This window comes from Triticum aestivum, chromosome 7B (assembly GCF_018294505.1).
Source record: "Triticum aestivum cultivar Chinese Spring chromosome 7B, IWGSC CS RefSeq v2.1, whole genome shotgun sequence".
Lineage (NCBI taxonomy): Eukaryota > Viridiplantae > Streptophyta > Magnoliopsida > Poales > Poaceae > Triticum > Triticum aestivum.
In genome coordinates this window covers 692,722,210-692,731,529 of record NC_057813.1, presented here as the reverse complement: position 1 = coordinate 692,731,529, position 9,320 = coordinate 692,722,210, and the positions used below count along the sequence as shown (strand labels likewise).

General features: G+C 46.2%; 1 pseudogene; it reads left to right on the top strand.

The window, feature by feature from the left end:
* The first annotated feature begins 1,220 nt into the window (after nt 1–1,220).
* LOC123159666 (citrate-binding protein-like) lies at nt 1,221–4,194 on the top strand (annotated as a pseudogene).
* The last annotated feature ends 5,126 nt before the right edge of the window (nt 4,195–9,320 follow it).

Sequence of the window (9,320 nt, the reverse complement as noted above, 5' to 3'; positions counted from 1 at the left end):
GCGGCCGCCGCGGTGATTTTCGCACTAACCACGGTGCTGCAATCAGCACCAGCCGTAGCTGGAGATGAAAGCCCCGCAGATGTTTGCAAACCAGCAACTACGACGGTGCTGCAAGCAGTGCTCGTCGCCATGGCTAGGCTGCAATCGACCACGACGACGGTGGATTTCTTTTTTGCTACAACCATGTTTTGTTTTGGCTGAAACTGGTCCACGTTTTTGCTACCACCCACCCGTCCAAAATTTGCTACCAGGTGATTTTTGCTGCAACCGATGAATCATTTTGCTACAACCGTTTTGATTTTTTGTTACTACCGGTGTTTGTCGATTTTTGCTACATCCATCTTCTGTTTTTCCTGTCTTTTTTGCTACAACCATATATGTATTTTGCTGGAACTGAACACATTTTTTGCTACATCCACCTGCGGCAGTGTTGCTCAACGGCGGTGATACCTTTTTTTTTTGCTACAACCGTCTCGGATTTTTCCTACTACCGGAGGTGCCATTTGCTACCACCGGAGTTTTTGCTACTACCAGAGTCTTTGTGGAAGCATCAGGAGTTTTTGCACCACCCTTGTTTTTGTTTTGTTTTTGCTGAAACCATCCTAAAAATTTGCTACCACCGTCTTTTGATTTTGCTTGAACCGGCATTTTTCGCTTCGGTATCGGCGGTGAAGGCGGGTGGTGTTTTGGTTTGCTGGCGGCGGTGAGGCTGCGAGCACCGGCGACGAGCAAGGGCAGCGATGGTCCAAGCGAGATCAACGCGGGCCAGCGTGCGGGATGCCGCGAGCGGCAGCGGCGCTTGCTTTTTTTCTCCTCTTTTTTCCCGTGGGGGGGGGGATGACGATAGGAGATGCGGGGCAGATATGGCGGTTACGAGCATCCATATCGAGCGGCTCTGGTTTGACCGGCCGAAACGTTCCGCCGGTTTTCCGCCGCAGAGTACTGCCCATACAATTTGGTAAATTCCGAATACGCAGAACATTAACTGCGTGGTCGCTGATCCCCTAGTGCATGTATGTATGGTCGAGATAAGCATAGCACATGCCGCCGTGCGTAGAAGCAAGTTTTCGCAAGCCCAAGCTGTTTACTCCAGGAAGTATCCGTTCGTTTCGAAGTACTATCTGCCACCTACTGAAAAGAAATCAACTATACGGGTTCCACTATATCCAAGCAGCACTTTACCAGAACGTGTTGCCATCGGAGCGGTAATTCCCTTAACCATGGCCAAGCGCCTGCCGCCATGGATCCGTGCCTTTATTAAAATAAATCCGAAGCATACCGTTGATCATTCGAGGACCAAGCAATCACACGAGACACGACACCGAGATTTGTTAACGAGCTTCACCGATATGGCTACATCCCCGGGGTCTGACTACGGGTGCTTCATCCCGTGACACCGTCATAATACCGCACACGGCCACCCGGGCGTCGGCACACGCCGCCGGCTCCCCCTTGCGCGCTTGTGTTATTATGTTGGCATTGGTTACATCATGTGTCTAGCCTCGCTATATATGAGAGGCCTAGGATACAAGTGTCCTACTAGGACACGACTCCATATCTTATCTAAACACAATACAACTACAAGTCCAACTGTAACCTACCTTGTACACAATATTCGACACAACTCTAACAAACTCCACCTTGGCGAATATTCTCCAACACCTTGAGTTCGTTAATGTATCAAACTTCCATGTACATTGGACTTGAGCTTATCCCATGAGCACCGTTGCTACTCCAAAGACTCCATATGACTCCACCTGCAACTTGTAGTCCCTTCTTTTGTTGACCACAGTCAACACTCGAGAAAAATTAAGTTCCTTGTTACTCTAGTTTTTGCTCCCAACTTTCAGAGTATCAGTCCAACGCCATCTCACACTGATCACTGACCTGCGTGGAAATGAACACCTCACATATTGGGCGTCACACATAAGAGTTACCTGACCTCAACATCACCGCTCCTTTCTTGACCGCCTGCCTGAAACTTGAAAGAATTTCACCGTTGCTTGTAGTCATTCCGAGTCAAATTCACAGTTGTCTCACCACATGTATGACCACCAGAGCCCTGGTCCGTCTCCATGCACCGTGCGTATCGCACGCCTCACCGCTATTAACGCGTCGAACCTTCACTGTCCGGTCGAGTCTCAAGGGCCGCGGACCCACACCAGTCAACTCACACTGCAGAGTACCACCGATCATCAATGACAAGTTTCACGCTTCCATCAGACACTGGGCTCCAGTCCGAATTACGTGTCCTTCGCTTTTTCTGCTGAATAGGCTTCGACTCTCTGCGCACTTACGCCGTAGCCCCTCAATCAGCACCGAGTGAAGTCCTCCAGACTCCAGCTCCACCTTCAACATGACTCCATGGTGGTCGTACGTGCCACCCCGCGCCCCGTCGACTCCAAGCTCTCATGTGCACCGTCTTGAATCAACTCCGCGCCATAGTCTTGTCAAAGCCACACAAGCCCTCGGGCCTGTGGCACGTGTTTCCACACCCAAAAGTCGGTCACCATCAACATCACGCTCTTATGTCGTTGTCGCAGATCCCACCACCGTCTTTTGTTCCAACCGACTCACGTCGATCCGTCAGAGTATCTAGTCCGACCCAGCCGAACTTGTCCGGCTACATGACACGCTCAAGGCTCCCAAATCGTCTTCCACGAATTTCCAACCATCACATGATAATCCATCTTAGCTGACATGACTTCTTGCAACCCCTTCAAGCATCCCTATTGCGCCAACAAATCTTTCACACCTTCAAGTACTCGCTCGCCCGATCGATCAACCGATCGACCGCCGCACGTCTCCTCTGTTGTTGGCACACGCACACGCGTTTGCTGGTTCCGATCTCAACCACGGACTCGGCGAGATCGCTCGCGATCCGACGGATAGGTTCCTCTGCCACGCGTTGCACCGCCGCCTCTTCCAATCCCTACCGAGCAAAGAATCTTCGCCGCAAGCAGAACTTTTCTGCCGCCACATGCGACCAGCTCGACCGATTCCACGAATTCTCTCGCTCCTTTCCTCATTGAGATCAACAATCCAGCAACCTCCTGACAACCTAGCTCATGATACCACTTGTTATAATAAATCCGAGGCATACCGTTGATCATTCGAGGACCAAGCAATCACACGAGGCACGACACCGAGATTTGTTAACGAGGTTCACCGATATGGCTACATCCCCGGAGCCTGGCTACGGGCGCTCCTCCCCGTGAGACCGTCACAATACCGCACACCGGCCACCCGGGCGCCGGCTCCCTCTTGCGCGCCTGTGCTATTATGTAGGCATTGGTTACATCGTGTGTCTAGCCTCACTATATATGAAAGGCCTAGAATACAAGCGTCCTACTAGGACACGACTCCATATCCTATCTAAACATAATACAACTACAAATCGAACTGTAATCTACCTTGTATATAATATTCGACACAACTCTAACAGCCTTGGTCATGCTCTCAACGCTGTGGCACTCGTGCAGCCCGGCCGCCGGCGCCGACCCAATGGCCGGCTTCACCGCCGTCGAGATCACGGAGGACCGGTTCAAGCTCCACAAGCCGTACGACCTGCCGCAGGAGCAGCGCAACAAGCTCTGCGCCGACGGCGTGCAGCGGCTCTGGGTCTACTGCGACGACAAGCCCTTCCGCGCCAGCAGCCCCACCAAGCTGCGCTGGAGATCCTGCTCAACGTAAGTCGCATCAGTGTCTCACAATGATTTCTGACAGATTAATCACAGCCATGGAGTTTTGTTAGTTTGACCTGCCGATTTTGGTTTCCAATTCCGGGGTGGAGCAGATAACGTACAGCTCTGGGGTGTGGCAGTTCGAGGGGTACGACTACGTGCCGGCCGGCACAACCAGGGTGTCCGTGATGCTGGTGTTCGGCCTGGCAGGCCGTCGCGGAACACGACACTGATGCTGCACGTCTACGGCGGACGGCTCGTGTACTACAACGATGAGACCAAGGTGGTCGACAGACACAACTACGACTGGTGGTTCAGGCTCAACTTGGTCCACAACATCCAAGCGTCGGCCCTCACCGTGTTCATCGACGGCGACGAGATGCTGATCGTGCTGGGCTACGGCAGCGACTTCCACTACTTCAAGTTTGGGGTGTACACGCAGACAAACCCCTCGCACTACATGGAGTCGCGGTGGAGGGATCTCAACGTCTACACCAAGACTCCCTACTGAAAAATGTAAGAAATCAACCTACAAGATTTACCGAAAAGGTTTCCCCCCGATTTGTATAAAAAGCAACCAACCGATACATCCAACGATATGTGTTGGGGCGGAAGTAGCGCAGTCACGCCCAAAAGAAAAAAGAAAGAGAAAATACAAGAGAAACAAATGCCAACAACGGCAGATCGAAAAAAACGAAGAAGAAGCCTCATGGCCAAGCTCCGAGCCTTCGAAGCACCGGTACCAATTTTTTTTTAAACGAAGGCTCAAGAAGAGCCCGGCTTTGAATTAACAAAGCCATCAACCGGCCAGGATTACATCAACCGCTAACTTACAAAGACAGAACAAAGAAACAGCTAAAAGGATACATAGTGCTGTGCAAGCAGCTAATAGGCTTCCTGTCATCTACAAGCAAAGATGAAGAAACTGAAGAACAAGGCCAGCTTGAAGACAATGGAGCCCTCCACTGAGTGCAATCCATCCCGACGAGACACCAGCAAGCCTTGCGGAGATCCAACTAGCATGTAAGGGAACGCTAACAGCTCCATAGACTCCGACAGAACCATTGACAACATCCTACATCTCCGAAGGGTCTCCCTAGCCCCTCGCCGTGGCACGAGGCGCCGATCCGTCGGACAATGCAAACGCTCTCCCAAGAGAAAAGATGTACAACCGACGCCATTGCCGCCCGGAAAGCCTGACCAGGGCACCACCTGTTGAGGAACGTAGCAGAAATTCAAAATTTTCCTACGTGTCACCAAGATCTATCTATGGAGAAACCAGCAACGAAGGGAAGGAGAGTGCATCTACATACCCTTGTAGATCGCTAAGCGGAAGCGTTCAAGAGAACGGGGTTGAAGGAGTCGTACTCGTCGTGATCCAAATCACCGGAGATCCTAGTGCCGAACGGACGGCACCTCCGCGTTCAACACACGTACAGCCCGGTGACGTCTCCCACGCCTTGATCCAGCAAGGAGAGAGGGAGAGGTTGAGGAAGACTCCATCCAGCAGCAGCACAACGGCGTGGTGGTGATGCACTACAAGAAATATGTCAACTTATGACCTTCTGTCAGTGACCCTCGAAGAATTGGTCATAAATTTATGACCATTTCAGACCAATTGGTAAAAAGCTGTTCGGGGGCTCCAAACCCTAAACCATTGCGACCATTTTGGTCAGAAAGGTCGTAATTTCCTCACACGAAAAGGTCATAAAGCAAACAGCACTAGTCCGCTGCCTTATTTCTAGTTGTTAGCGACCAATATAGATGGTCATAGCCTTGTAAATTGTGGTGGGTTGCTATGACTAGGCGCCACCTCATCAGTTTTGCCTATGTGTCATGTCCATGTGGCAGTTTTTGCCCTAGGTTGTGAAGCAACCTATATTTCTGTCATTCCCAAAATTCCCCAAAAAATCTCATAAATTCTTTGGGTCATATCTTCGTCGAATATGTAAAAACCTTCCTTGCCTAGTTAAAAAATAATTCAAAAATATTCATTTTCCTATTCTGTTCAGAGTAACAGTTTGTGAAGGAAGTACCACTTTGGCATGTCCAAATAGTATCCATTTTCTACAGTGCTTTCCTATGCCCAAATAACCATCCTCCACCAAATGCCAGTTCAATCCATTCATTATTTTGAGCCGAGCTTCAACATTTGTATTTATGTCCAGTGTGGTTGTTTGCAAAGCAAGTACCACCTAGGCTCCTCCTTTTGAGCTGAAAATTTGTGAAGACGGTCTTCTTAGTAACTAATCATCGTCAGCCAAAACTCACGCCCATTAGCCATGTACATTTCCCGTACCGCTAATCAAACACTTGGCTGCTTATTCATGTTTGAGCATCGATCGGTCTCCTCGTGAGAATCTTATGTTGTGATTTTCTTCCGAGCACCTACCTGCGGAGTTCCCAACCCACTAGACATGCCTAGGCCACCCAGAACACATGGCAACGCCACGGTCACGCGGTGACCACGCGGCGGGCATGCGAGCTTACGCGCTCAAGAGTTGGGGCCCTCGGCCACCGTCCAAACGTCGATGTCTCGCCATAAAACCATGTATTTCTAATTAAATAGATACTTATTTAACTAGAAATGATTTTTGTAAAAAATAAAGAGTAAACTATGAGGCAGCTGCAGTTCAAAATTGACCCACTTCCAACTGAATCGGCGATAATTTGTCTTTTTCACCAGAGGTGGATCAAAACTTTTTACACCCAACCATTTTGTCAATTGTGCACTAAACATGGTCTAGTATTTTATAAAATTTATTTGGTCCATTTTTGCAACAATTATTTGGTAGTTCCTTCACAAAAAAACCTCATTTCGGGCACTCGAAAAATGGAAAATGAATTTTCCGTGCAAAGAAAATGAAAACTCCCTTAGGCAACATTGTTTGGAATTCCAAGATGCACCCTTGTGCACAATATGAGATCATTTGAACAAACTATGCCATGAATGTGGCCATAAGATTGATCATTTGGCTTGAAAGCCATGAATCTTCACGCATGATAGCTCATTTCTGAGAACACTTTTTTAAAATAATTACCGTATTACAAGTTTATTATTTTTCCTGGAAACTTGGTCACATATAATGACACAATGTGAAGGTTTTCCAATTTTTTGATTTCTTTTGAATTTTTTATGCCCGTTTCAAAATGCGGTCAAAATGGCGGGCTTGACCGTTCCTACCTAGTGGTTGAATCTTGGAATTTTTTGGTGTTTCTATGATTAAATAGATACTTATGTACCTAGAAATGATTTTTGTAAAAAATAAAGAGCAAACTATGAGGCAGCTACAGTTCAAATTGCACCCGCTTCCAACTGAATCGACGACAATTTGTCTTTTTCACCAGAGGTGGATCAAAACTTTTTTCACCCAACCATTTGGTCAATTGTGCATTAAATGGCCTGGTATTTTAAAAAATTGATTTGGTACAATTTTGCAACAAATGTATGGTAGGTCCTTCACAAAAATACCTCATTTCGGGCACTCGAAAAATGGAAAATGAATTTTCCGTGCAAAGAAAATGAAAACTCCCTTTGGCAACATTGTTTGTAATTCCAAGATGCACCCTCGTTCATAATATGAGATCATTTGAACAAACTATGCCATGAATGTGGCCATAAGATTAATCATTTGGCTTGAAAGCCATTGATCTCCACACGTGATAGCTCGTTTCTGAGAACACTTTTTTAAAATAATTGTAGTATTATAAGTTTGTTATTTTTCCTAGGAGCTTGGCCACATATAATGACACAATGTGAAGGTTTCCCAATTTTTTGATTTTTTTTGAATTTTTTATGCCCGTTTCAAAATGCGCTCAAAATGGCGAGCTTGACCGTTCCTAGCTAGTGGTTGAATCTTGCAATTTTTTTGGTGTTTCTATGATTAAATAGATACTTATGTACCTATAAATGTTTTTTGTAAAAAATAAAGAGTAAACTATGAGGCAGCTGCAGTTCAAAATTGACCCACTTCCAACTGAATTGGCGACAATTTGTCTTTTGCACGAGAGGTGGATCAAAACTTTTGACACCCAACCATTTGGTCAATTGTGCATTAAACATGGCCTAGTATTTTATAAAATTTATTTGGTCCATTTTTACAACAATTATTTGGTAGTTCCTTCACAAAAAAACCTCATTTCGGGCACTCGAAAAATGGAAAATGAATTTTCCGTGCAAAGAAAATGAAAACTCCCTTAGGCAACATTGTTTGGAATTCCAAGATGCACCCTTGTGCACAATATGAGATCATTTGAGCAAACTATGCCATGAATGTGGCCATAAGATTGATCATTTGGCTTGAAAGCCATGAATCTTCACGCATGATAGCTCATTTCTGAGAACACTTTTTTTAAAATAATTACCGTATTACAAGTTTATTATTTTTTCTGGAAACTTGGTCACATATAATGACACAATGTGAAGGTTTTCCAATTTTTTGATTTTTTTTGAATTTTTTATGCCCGTTCCAAAATGCGGTCAAAATGGCGGGCTTGACCGTTCCTACCTAGTGGTTGAATCTTGGAATTTTTTTGGTGTTTCTATGATTAAATAGATACTTATATACCTAGAAATGATTTTTGTAAAAAATAAAGAGCAAACTATGAGGTAGCTACAGTTCAAATTTCACCCGCTTCCAACTAAATCGACGACAATTTGTCTTTTTCACCAGACGTGGATCAAAACTTTTTTCACCCAACCATTTGGTCAATTGTGCATTAAATATGGCCTAGTATTTTAAAAAATTGATTTGGTACAATTTTGCAACAAATATATGGTAGGTCCTTCACAAAAATACCTCATTTCGGGCACTCGAAAAATGGAAAATGAATTTTCCGTGCAAAGAAAATGAAAACTCCCTTTGGCAACATTGTTTGTAATTCCAAGATGCACCCTTGTGCACAATATGAGATCATTTGAACAAACTATGCCATGAATGTGGCCATAAGATTGATCGTTTGGGTTGAAATACATGAATCTACTTGGGAAGGTGCTAGAACCGGCGAATGCTACAACTAGAGCACGTTGGGGTGATGCCAACGTTTAGGCGACAGACTACGGTTGTGCGCGACGATGCAACGGCGGGAGGGTCAACTATGTGTTCTATCTGATAGAGAACGAGCAAGATGGGGAAGAAAGTATAACTTGGGGGTGAATCAAATGGTTACAATATTGCAACACACATTTGTAGGCATCTGATAGAGAACGAGCAAGATGGGGAAGAAAGTATAACTTGGGGGTGAATCAAATGGTTACAATATTGCAACACACAAGATGGGGAACGAGCAACCGACACCTAACAACCGCCTTTTGGAAAATGGTATGGTCCAATATTGCAACACACATTTGTAGGCATTTGTAAAAAAATCAGAGATCTGGGTCCAAAATTTGGATTTTCGAGCGTGAGCCAGCCAGCCAATGAGAAGCGAGGAACCACCTACACGCGGATCACCAAGTTGGACACGATCCAAGCCATCCATCACGCGCCCATCCAACGGTTGATCCTCTCCTGAAAAAACCAAAACCCTAACCCACCTACCCACCCACCGTTTCTCCAGATCCGATCCATCCCCACCCTCCTCTCCCTCATCTCCTCTCCGCCTTCGTCTCCCTCATCTCCCACCGCCGCCATCCCC